The sequence below is a fragment of the Salvelinus sp. IW2-2015 genome, linkage group LG12 (assembly GCF_002910315.2).
Source record: "Salvelinus sp. IW2-2015 linkage group LG12, ASM291031v2, whole genome shotgun sequence".
NCBI lineage: Eukaryota > Metazoa > Chordata > Actinopteri > Salmoniformes > Salmonidae > Salvelinus > Salvelinus sp. IW2-2015.
In genome coordinates this window covers 4242508-4253456 of record NC_036852.1, presented here as the reverse complement: position 1 = coordinate 4253456, position 10949 = coordinate 4242508, and the positions used below count along the sequence as shown (strand labels likewise).

The 10949-nt window shown below is 42.1% G+C and overlaps 1 long non-coding RNA gene across 7 annotated transcripts in view; it reads left to right on the top strand.

The window, feature by feature from the left end:
- Window positions 1-638: 638 nt before the first annotated feature.
- The window catches only part of LOC139028446 (uncharacterized), a 12637-nt gene continuing 2326 nt past the window's right edge, over window positions 639-10949 (top strand). The window contains exons 1-4 of one of the 7 annotated variants that reach the window (XR_011480652.1): window positions 639-818; window positions 1054-1152; window positions 1185-1204; window positions 1309-1342. This is a non-coding gene — a long non-coding RNA (uncharacterized lncRNA). Of the gene's footprint in view, window positions 819-1053; window positions 1210-1236; window positions 1343-10949 lie in introns of all 7 variants that reach the window. The other 6 variants (XR_011480651.1, XR_011480654.1, XR_011480655.1 and 3 more) reach the window with 6 other exon arrangements.

The window sequence follows — 10949 nt, the reverse complement described above, 5'->3', positions numbered from 1 at the left end:
ACCGATATAAATCACTTGTATATACCTAAATGTTCAATATCATGATTATTTATTTAAATTGCGCGCCCTCCAGTTTCATCGGAAGTTGTCCCCVAGCCCTATTTACATTAAATCGTCCCTAAGCTTTACAGGAATGTGGTTCTGAATATGGACCACAACACCGCCTCCTTTGGCATTTCTGTCTTTTCGGTAGATGTTATAACCATGTATTGCTACCCACTGTATCATCAAAGGTATTATCTAAGTGAGTTTCAGAGATAGTCAGAGTATGAATGTCCTCTGTTACAAGTTATTGATCTATTGGACCTTGTTTCTTAGGCTACACATGTTAATATTGGGTATTGTTAGCACTTTTCTGGGTTGCTTGATTGTTTTTAATGCTTTACAGCATTCAACAACAACAAACATGCGTCGCTCTCTGATGACGTGCAGCTAGTGATAGACAATATACTTAGAGTAGGGTATACATTTACATTTACATTTAAGTCATTTAGCTGATGCTCTTATCCAGAGCGACTTACAAATTGGAAAGTTCTAACATATTCATCCTATTCATCCTGGTCCCCCCGTGGGGAATGAACCCACAACCCTGGCGTTGCAAGCGCCATGCTCTACCAACTGAGCCACACGGAGTATAGTGAAGGTACAGTAACAGGAGTAGTGGAGGGTGTAGTGAAGGTACAGTAACAGGAGTAGTGAAGATACTGTAACAGGAGTAGTGCAGTGAAGGTACTATAGCAGGAGTAGTGTAGGGTGTAGTGAAGGTACTGTAACAGGAGTAGTGTAGGGTGTAGTGAAGGTACTGTAACAGGAGTAGTGTAGCGGTGTAGTGAAGGTACTGTACAGGAGTAGTGTAGGGTGTAGTGAAGGATACTGTAACAGGAGTTAGTGTAGGGTGGTAGTGAAGTACTGTAACAGGAGTAGTGTAGGGTGTAGTGAAGCTATGACAGGAGTAGTGTAGGTTAGTGATACTGTAACAGAGAGTGTAGGGTGTAGTGAAGGTACTGTAACAGAGTAGTGTAGGGTGTAGTGAAGGTACTGTGACAGAGGTAGGGAGGGTGTAGTGAAGGTACTGTAACAGGAGTAGTGTAGGGTGAGTGAAGGTACTTGACAGGAGTAGTGTAGGGTGTAGTGAAGGTACTGTAACAGGAGGTAGGTGGTGTAGTGAAGTACTGTGACAGGAGTAGTGTAGGGTGTAGTGAAGGTACTGTACAGGAGAAGTGTAGGGGTAGTAAGGTACTGTACAGGAGATAGTGTAGGGTGTAGTGAAGGTACTGGAACAGGAGTAGTGGTAGGGTTGTAGTGAAGGTACTGTAACAGGAGTAGTGTAGGGTGTAGTGAAGTACTGCTATGAGTCACTGTGTGTGTGAGTCTGGCTGTTGAGTCTGGCTGTGTTGGTGTCATCCCCCTCATATTCTATGATCACTGTGTGTGTTAGTCTGGCTGTGTTTGCTGTCATTCACCTCATATTCTATGATCACTGTGTGGTGTAGTCTGGCTGGTGAGTCTGGCTGTGTTTGAATGTCATCCCCGTTCATATTCTACAGGTGCTGCAAGCAGCAAGGCCTAGGTGGATATCATCATATCACACACACACACATGTCCACTCACACACACATACTCACATTACGAACTTGCGCACGAACCTGCGCACACACACACACAGTTTTAATATATGTTGGGTCAATCTTCTAACAGGCCTGATGCAGGAAGCACTGGAGAGGTGAGAGAGAGAGAGAGAGAGAACACGTGTGTGTTTACAACTGTGTGTGTGTGTGTGTGTACTTGTGTTTGTGTGCTTGTGTGTCTTTCTTCACCTAATTATCCTCCTCACCAGCCTCCTCATGTTGATGATGAAGAGTATGGTGAGGATGAAGAAAGTATAACTTCTACCCAGAATGCAGTGGACCCTCAGCCCGTGTCCAACGCTGACCCAGAATGCATTGCTCATGACCCCGCCCTCTACCAATCAACCTATCAGGCACTGGACCACAAAGCATTGGCTGCCTACCAGAGCCTCGACAAATGTCACAGCTACTGACTGTAGAAATAATTAAAGTGTATTATGTAATTAAGTTCTAATATGTAATTCTATGGTCTGTATTCTGAAGAGAAGAGGTCATCTGATCGTCTGGTTGTGACACAGTGTTGTTGTTACCAGAGCTGGGGTCCAATGACATTTTCTTTAGTTCCATTTCAATACAGACAATGAATCGCAATTCAATTGATCATTGATGACCATCATTTTCCATGTGGAATTTCACTTCACTTCCTGAATTGACTGAGTTGAAACATGTAGTTTATTAGACTGTAACCTCGTCCCCCAGGGACCCCCTCTCTACTCAATAGAGAGAGAGACGACTGGTGCTGGAGATTATAGTAGATTTATTCATCAGTACTGATAATAGTCTGTAGGGGGCGATGTGGAGGTCGTTCTGTTGGTTTACTGAGATCTCAGTAGCTTGTCTGTTATGTGATGACATCATTCATTAAGGGGGAGTTGGGTTGTAGAGGAGGGATGTTTCTTCTGTTCAGAAACTCATCTGTTGAGTTGATCATTTATAAAGACTGTATTTGGATCAATGACATGTCAGAAAAAATCATAAAATATATTGATATATAATTTAACTATAATGTCATCATCTCAACAATGTGTCCCTCTGCTGAAACAAACATGGTCACTTTAGAACAGAGAAGTTGACAGTTTTAACACTTAGTCACCACAGCTAGCTGAGTTCTCTTGTGGTTTAGAAGTCTAACCTCTGGCCGGTTTGAACCAGTTTCACTCTGCAGCAAATAGACCTGATGACACTGAGGTCACTACAGAGAAATCATCAGGATGTGTAGGCTAATGCCCCTCCCCTCCACCACCACCATCACTATACTCATCTCCTTGACATGCAGAGAGAAAGAGATCCATCTCTTGACATGGAGACGATAGAGAGCGAGAGAGATATTAAGAAGAGAGAGAGAGAGACGAAGAGGAGAGACGCAAAAGAGAGAGGGAGAGAGGAGAGAGAGAGAGAAGAGAGAGAGAGCATGAGAGGATGAGAGAGGAGGGCTTCGAGAGAGAGAGAGATGAGAGAGTAGCATAGCAGAGACGAGAGAGAAGACACAGAGAGTAGAGAGAGGAGTGAGAAGATACAACAGAGTACCAAGTACGCGAGAGAGAGCAGATACGATTTCAGCGGAGAGATTGGCGTTCCGAGGCATGAGCTTTCAATACAGGAAGATAACGAACACTTCAGAAACACCCTGCTGTTAAATTAAATTTTCTGACATTAGACTCTGATTGTGACAGAACCGATGTACAATACAATAGTATAGTAAAGTAACTTTAACAGTATAGCTACTGTGATAGTAAAAGTAACTGTTACAGCTGTAACATATTGATTGTGGCTCATTATAACAAGCTGGATAAATATTTCCAGCCTGGATTTTAAAAAGGCACAGTCAATTTAGTGTTATGGAAGAGTAAACTTCTGAGCCCACTGGAATTGATCTTTACAAATGATATTTTCCTATAAGTTTATTTAAATAATCTGCCCGGTAAACAAACCTATGTAAAAAGACCCACAAAGTAGAGCCTAACCCCCGTACCCAAAAAATTCTAGCAACTGTAGATTAGTCTGAAAGTAAAACTTTAAACAGCTATAGTTATACTATGCGTAGTACAAGATATACAGATATAGAACAGAAATATTAGTGAACTTGAGGAGTTAACTGTCCAGAATGAAGATACACCATGTTGTCTCCTGCTGTCTCCTCTCAGGTGAGTTCTGTCTGTTCTGTCGTGGTCTGTCTGTCTGTCTGTCTGTCTGTCTGTCTGTCTGTCTGTCTGTCTGTCTGTCTGTCTGTCTGTCTGTGTCTGTGTCTGTCTTGTCTGTCTGTCTGTTCTGTCTGTCTGTCTGTCTGTCTGTCTGTCTGTGTCTGTCTGTCTGTCTGTCTGGTCTGTCTGTTGTCTGCCTGCTGTCTGTCTGGTCTTGTCTGTCTGTCTGTCTGTCTGTCTGTCTGTCTGTGTCTGTATCAGGTTCTATAATACTGTCTGGATCATATAGTACATAAAGGAATAAGATATGTTTTGTCTTAAGGAGCCAGAAGTTTTTTCACGATTTGTTTTCACTATGTACCTTATGATAATGTCTGAACTAACTAATGAATATGATATTTGGGTCTTTATATCTGGGTTTGTGCAGAGGTTAACAGATGAGCAGTTTAAAGTAAGTTTAGAGAGTTAAAGTCAGATTTGAGCAGGTTTAAGTTAGATTTGGAGATTGAAGTAATTTGAGCAGGGTTAAAGTTAAAGTTTGTGCAAGGTTTAAAGTAAGATTTGATGCAGGGTTAAATGGTTGATTTGAGCAGGGTTAAAGTTAGATTTGAGCAGGTTAAAGTTAGAGTTTGAGCAGGGTTAAAGTAAGATTTTGTCAGGGTTAAAGTTAGATTTGAGGCAGGGTTAAATGGTTAAGAGATTTGAGCAGGGTTAAAGTTAGATTTGAGCAGGGTTAAAGTGAGATTTGAGCAGGGTTTAAAGTAGATTTGAGCAGGGTTAAAGTTTAGATTTGAGGCAGGGTTAAAGTAGATGTTGAGCAGGGTTAAAGTTAGATTTGAGCAGGGTTAAAGTTAGATTTGAGCAGGGTTATAAAGTTAAGATTTGATTCAGGGTTAAAGTTAGATTTGAGCAGGGTTAAAGTTAGATTTGAGTAGGGTTAAATTAGATTTGAGCAGGGTTAAAGTTAGATTTGAGCAGGGTTAAAGTTAGATTTGAGCAGGAGTTAAAGTTTAGATTTGAGCAGGGTTAAAGTTAGATTTGAGCAGGGTTAAATTAATTTATTCAGGGTTTAAGTTAGATTTGAGCAGGGTTAAAGTTAGATTTGAGTAGGGTTAAAGTAATTTGAGCGGTTAAAGTTAGATTTGAGCAGGGTTAAAAAGATTTTGAGCAGGGTAAAGTTAGATTTGAGCAGTTTTAAATTAGATTTGAGCAGGTGAAAGTAGATTTGAGCAGGGTTAAAGTTAGATTGAGTCAGGGTTAAAGTCAGATTGAGCAGGGTTAAAGTTAGATTGAGCAGGGGTTAAAGTAGAATTTGAGCAGGTTAAAGGAGATTTGACGGGTTAATTAAAGTTTAGATTTGAGCAGGGTTAAAGTTAGATTTGAGCAGGTTAAAGTTAGATTTGAAGCAGGGTTAAAGGTTAGATTTGAGCAGGGTTAAAGTTAGATTTGACAGGGTTAAATTAGATTTGAGCAGGGTTAAAGTTAGATTTTGAGCAGGGTTAAAGTAGATTTTGAGCAGGGTTAAAGATAGATTTGAGCAGGGTTAAAGTTAGATTTGAGCAGGGTTAAAGTAATTTGAGCAGGTTAAAGTAGATTTGAGCAGGGTTAAAGTAGATTTGAGCAGGGTTAAAAGTAAGATTTGAGCAGGGTTAAAGTTAGATTTGAGCAGGGTTAAAGTTAGATTTGTAGCAGGTTAACGTTAGATTTGAGCAGAAGGTTAAAGTCATGATTTGAGAGCAGGTTACAAGTTTAGGATTTGAGCAGGGTTAAAGTTAGATTTGAGCAGGGTTAAAGTTAGATTTGAGCAGGGTTAAAGTTTATCTCACAGGTCATCAGTTTGACACTTTGTCTACTGTGTGTTTCTGTTTGACAGCTCTGTGTGTTGTGGAGTCAGATGGCATTAATGTGACGTAATGTGGAGTCGGTAGGGGGTCGGTAGGAGGACAAGTCAAATCAATGCTCTCTACACACATGGGCAGGTGACAATGAAAAATTATATTCTGCAAAATGAAATGTTAGCCATGGAGATCGTTTTCTTGGTCAAACTCAGGGCAACAAGCATTATATTGAGAAACAGAGATACATCATAGAAGACTTAAGAAATGGAGTCTTCTATGTGACCATCCAGAACCTGAGGAAGTCAGACTCTAGGTACCTACTGGTGTGGAGTGGAGAGATATGGCCCAGACACATACCAAGAGGATTTTGTGCATCTCACAGTTACAGATGGTAAGTTAAACTCAATCACATTTGTCTTGACAAATTCAGAGCTTAATGTTTGTTACAGGCTTCATGACTTCATTAGAGAAAAGCAAAATGGTGACAGTATATTGTGTGGATGCCTGTTCTTTTGTTTTACACACAGCTCCTCCTAAACATCTAGCTGTCACCTCCCAGACCTCATTTCTCCACACCCTCCCAAACTCTTCTGCAACATCATGTCGAACATCTCCACAACCATCCCAAACCTCTCTGCAACATTATCTAACATCTCTATAACGTTTCTGGCGATCTGTAGAAGTCAATGGTCCTCCGTCATCAAGAGCAGGTATGACCAATCTCTCATCTCAGAATTCATTGACAACTAATATGTTGTGAAATGATGAATCTCTCAGTTCAGACATACAGAACTTAAACATATGTGTTGTGATATTAAATGCTGTAATGCTGGAGGAAATCAATGGTAACAGTTCATGCTTTGGACAAATCTCTCTCTCTCTCTTCTCCTTCTCTCTTCCTATCCTTCTCTCTCTTCTCTCTCTCTCTCTCTCTCTCTCTCATCTCATCTCTCTCTCTCTCTGCTCTCTCTCTCTCTCTTCTCTTCCTCTCCTCTCTTCTCTCTTCTCTCTCTCTCTCTCTGTCTCTCTTCTTCTCTCTCTCTCTCTCTCTCTCTCTCTCTCATCTCGGTGCTTCATCTAACATCATCTCTCGGTGCTCCTCATATCTAGATCTACTCTCCTTTTAACTATCTCTCTAATTATGGACTTTTTAAGAAGCAAGGTACAGGTGACATATGGGCTCTCCTGTAATTCTATGGTTACTCGTGAGTAGCTACGATGAACACAGGACGAATATGAGCTGATCAATGAATCAGGCTCCTCCTGCTATCACACCTATTTTCTTCTGCTTTGACATGAGTATGACTAGACTGAACAAACCCGCGACAAGTAACATGACATGAATGAACTCATGTTATCTATTTAAAAAATTATATCTGTTATTACTAGGCAAGTCAGTAAATGAACAACTTGTTATTGTGAGAACAATTCTTATTTCCCCACCAGGGACCAGTGGTTATGCTTTGTTCAGGGGTGGACAGTGGTTAACTGCTTTGTTCAGGGGTGCTAACCCAGGGTGGGACCAGTGGGTATAACTGCTTTGTTCAGGGGTGGAACCAGTGGTTAACTGCTTTGTTCAGGGGTGAAACCAGTGGGTTAACTGCTTTGTTCAGGGGTGGGACCAGTGGGTTAACTGCTTGTGTTCAGGGTGGGACGCAGTGGGTTAACTGCTTTGTTCAGGGGTGGAACCAGTGGGTTAAACTGCTTTGTTCAGGGGTGGAACCAGTGGGTTAACTGCTTTGTTCAGGGGTGGAAACCAGTGGGTTAACTGCTTTTTGTTCAGGGGGTGAAACCAGTGGGTTAACTGCTTTGTTCAGGGGTAAGGACTCAGTGGACGTTAACTGCTTTGTTCAGGGGTGGGACCAAGTGGGTAACTGCTTTGTTCAGGGGTGGAACAGTGGGGGTTAACTGCTTTGTTCAGGTGGTGAGATTATTCAAGTGGGTTAACTTGCTTTGATTCAGGGGGTGGAGCCAGTGGCGAGTTTAACTGCTTTTTGTTGCAAGGGTAGAGAACACTATTTTATTTGTCGACTTGGCCAGCTCAGGGATATCATCCGGAGCAACCTTTCGGTTACTGCCCAATGTCCTACACCACTATAGAGGTACCTGACTTTAGCTTACCTATATTATAGATACTATACAGTTACTTGTAAAGTCTCTCCTCCTGTCTGTGTGTCAGGTCTGATAGGGTATCTCAGTGGGATGATTTTATTATATACAGTACTCTGTAAAGTCTCTCCTCCTGTCTGTGGTCAGGTCTGATGGTTATATCTATATATATACTACAGTTACTCCGTATAAGTCTCTCCTCTTGTCTGTGGTCAGGTCTGATGGTTATCTATGATATATACAGTACTCTGTAGATCTCTCCTCCTTTCTGTGGATCAAGGGTGTGATGGTGTGGACCGTGTTTCTCCTCAAGGCAGATTGTTCGGATAGCCTGCTGCCCGTGGTATAGAGAATGTGCCTGGGCTACGTGATGTACTACAGCACAGGGAGAGAACGTTCTATGAAGAGAAACACTCCACGCACCTGTCTCCTCTCCAACACAGAGCAAACCGGTGGACCCACATCTGGACGAGGAGTGTAGAGAATATTGAAAGGGTGTGTGTGTGTTGTGTGTGTGTGTGTGTGTGTGTGTGTGTGTGGGTGATGACAACCTGTAAAGAAGAAAGGTCTAAGACCCATTCTGACCCAGAATGTGTTTTTTTGGGTGAAGTTAAGAAGCTCCTTTATTTCACCTGGACTCATGACTTGCCTGCAGGGAAACTTTGTGTTTGTTGTGGTGCGCTGTGGGTGGCAGGAAAAAGACGTGGGTGGTGGAATAGCATCGGTGTGGTGTGAGTCACATTAGAACGGGGTGGTGAGATGAGGAGGAAATGTGGACGGCGGCAGAGGCATGCTGAGATCAAATACAATCCTGACTTAATGAATGGTGATTAAAGAGGATTGCAAGCGATGTGTTGCTGGTGTGTCGCTCGTGTGTGTGTGTGAAAGTACTGTGTAAGTCGTCGTTGTGTGTGTCGCTGTGTGTGTCAGCAACATATGAGGACAACTGTGTAGTGTTTGTCGTGTGTTGTGTGTGTGTGGCCCAGCGTAGGAACGCGATGATGGTCCGATAATAAAGTGTTAGTGTGTAGATTTAGTGTCTGACTAGACAGGGAAGGTTGGGTATATAAACCTTCTCTAATTGGTTATAGAGTGTGTGACATCTACAGCGCTCAGTGGGTCTATCTAGTCCTAGTTATCATATCCCATGCAATAGTATAACAGTGGGGCTAACATGTGTTGGTATGAGGGCACCTCCCACATATCCGTTATGTCAATAATCTGAACATGATAGGATACTATTAGTCCATTTTGGTTCTGTATTGTCAGCGTGCCTTGACTTGTCTAAATGAGGAAGATACAGAGACGGTGACATGACAGGGACTGACAGATGCAGACCCTCTCTCGCCTCGGTGTTTCTCTTCAGTCAACTCCAATGTCAACTCACCTACCAAATCTACAACCTACCCTGCTGGCCAAGCTCTTACAACCTACCCTGCTGGCCAAGCCTCTACACCTACCCTGCTGAACCCCAAAAGCCTCTACATACATACCCTGCTGGCAACTCTACACCTACCCTGCTGTCAAACCTCTACAACCTACCCTGCTGCCAATGCTAACCAGTGTCTTCACACTGTGACATCTATGCTAACGGCCTCCCAATTGATAGTCCAACAATACTGGACTTAGATTATATAAATCCAAGCTATTTCTACTGCAGATCAACCGCTTCTCATCTTCCCATGTGGATCTACTACAGATTCTAGAGTCTCTTTCAAGACCTCCAACAGCCAGTCGATCCCAGGAATGATTACTCCATCTACTCCTTACGCCCGACCTCTCTAAAGACACTCCAGAAGACACCATCTACTCTACAGCCCAGCCACCCAAAGATACTGTAGAATCTACGAGATACCCTGCTGTAGACCTCTCTAAAGACACTCCAGAAGATGCCATCTACTCTACAGCCCAGCCACCCAAAATAATGTAGTAGTATATAATCTCTACAAGAGATGCATCCCAAATGACATCCTATTATCTTTCCCCCATATGGACCCTGGACAAAGGCAGTGCTCTATAGCGAACAAGGTGCCATCTGGGATGAAGGGAAGCTCCCTGTAGAGAGATGAAGGGTTGTCACCACAGAGCCGCCATTTTGGAATGACATTAAAAAAAACAATCCCTTTCCTGTTTCAAATCCTCCTTGACATATTGTATTAAAACAGCTCACTTGGTTTTACTGTATATAATGTCTGTAAAATATGAACATCTGACTTCAAAATCAGTTTTAGTTCCAGATTTTGTGAAAGTCAACCAACATTATTGTAAATATTTGTGTTTTGTCATATAAGTTTGCCTTCATTTAGTCTGTTATAATAATGAAGACAGTAATACCATAATAGTCAACTGTACCTTTGAGATTTACATATCTATTGTATATGTACATACACTGTGCCTTGTAAAGCTTTTCATTAAAACTCATCAAAATGTTTAAAACAGTGTGAATGTGGAGTATTAGTGTGTGCATGTGTGTATTTGTGTATGTGTGTGAGTGTGTGTGTGTAGTGTGTGTTTTTCAGTGTGGTTGTGTATGTGTGTGTGTGTGTAGTGTGTGTTTTTCAGTGTGTTTGTGTATGTGTGTGTGTGTGTAGTGTGTGTTTTTCAGTGGCTTTGTGTCTGGACATAAAGAGGAAGAGTGTCGACTAGAACCACCTGAGATACACACACACATACACACTGAAAAGCCACAGAGAAAGCAGACTCAGTAGCAACTTCCACCAGACCACAGCGGTGTCCGGCTACTAAGGTGTAGTGCAATTCCTATGGCTTCCACAGGGTGTCAGTAATCTATGTTCAAGGTTTCAAGCTTGTAACTTTCAAAACGAATAAGAAATATCAGTTTTAGTACAGGGACACAGTCTTGGAAATTCGTGTTTGGGCGCGCCATGAAGACAAGATGCACTTGCTAAAATCGATATCCTATTGAACATACTTTTTTCCGTAAGAAATATTATAGTTTGATTACATTTTAGGGTATCTGAGTGTCACGACTTCCACCGAAGGTGGTTCCTCTCCCTGTTCGGGCGGCGCTCGGCGGTCGTCGTCACCGGTCTACTAGCTGCCACCGATTCCTTTTCCCTTTTCTGTTGGTTTTGTCTTGATTGTTTTCACCTGTACCTTGTTTGTTGTTAATTCGGGGCTATTTAAGCCTTCAGGGCCTGCCTGCTTTTGTGCGGGATTGTTTATTTTTCTGTCAGTGGATGTTTGTGTTTTATTCCTGTACGGATTGTTTG